We start from the raw sequence: 871 nt of genomic DNA, 5'->3' as shown, positions 1-871 counted from the left end.
CTGGTGGGGTCCGGCCTGGGGGCCCATCGCCGGTTCTCCACGTGGCCGCCAGAGGGCGCCTCTGCACCCCACATTCCATCCTGTTCCCGCGCCGCGCCCTCCAGTGTCGGGAGAGGGAAACCCCTGCTGCCTCAGTTCGGTCCCTGCAACGCAGAGCGCACCCCCCTCTCGACCTCAGGGGTTTGCAGCTGCCATTTCCTCTGTTCCTGCAGACGGGAGGCGCCCTGAGGGTGAGGGTATCTCCGGCAGCGCCCCCCACACACCGCCTCCGCCTTCAGCCCCGTCCCGTCATGAGTCTCCCTAACACTTAGCACCGTTTGCCTAGCGTCCGCCTCCCGAAAGCCAGTATCCAGGGCAGGAGGCTGAGGAACGGCCTGGGGTATGGGGGACACGAGGCTCCCTAAACGCTGCCTGGGCACACAGTAGGTGCGCAGAGCGTGCAGTCCCTGGCATCGGGCACGCGAGGGTCACTGAATGGATGGCCAGTTGCAAAACCCTCCCTAGAAACCCAGTGTTTTCCTAGCCGCCTGACTCGAGTAACCAGGAGTGTTTGTTTAAAAGCGCAGCTTTCTCCCCGCCCTCCCCCCACCTACTGCATCCCACCGCCCTCGCGGAGGGATCCGGGCGTCTGTGATCAGGCCCCAGGGAGCTTCCTTCTCGGGTCTGCCGATGGGGGGAGCCTGGGTCCCCTTCTCTGCTCGCGGTCCCACCCGGCAACTGATTTACACGTCCGAAAGGTAAAAGAAAATAAAACTACAGTAAAACAGAGTGGAGATGCCGGGGATTGAACCCGGGGCCTCATACATGCAAAGCATGCGCTCTACCACTGAGCTACATCCCCTGGGCCTGGCAGCGGCGGGGCCGGGCGCCG

General features: G+C 63.9%; 1 non-coding gene across 1 annotated transcript; it reads right to left on the bottom strand.

Annotated features, from left to right (window-relative positions):
• Window positions 1-769: 769 nt before the first annotated feature.
• On the bottom strand, window positions 770-841 carry TRNAA-UGC. Its single transcript has one exon. It is a non-coding gene; the product is annotated as a tRNA-Ala (tRNA).
• Between the last annotated feature and the right edge of the window lie 30 nt (window positions 842-871).

Source organism: Myotis davidii, unplaced genomic scaffold (assembly GCF_000327345.1).
Source record: "Myotis davidii unplaced genomic scaffold, ASM32734v1 scaffold43, whole genome shotgun sequence".
In the NCBI taxonomy this organism is placed as follows: domain Eukaryota; kingdom Metazoa; phylum Chordata; class Mammalia; order Chiroptera; family Vespertilionidae; genus Myotis; species Myotis davidii.
The sequence above is the reverse complement of the archived record's forward strand: the minus strand, read 5'-3'. Positions and strand labels throughout refer to the sequence as shown.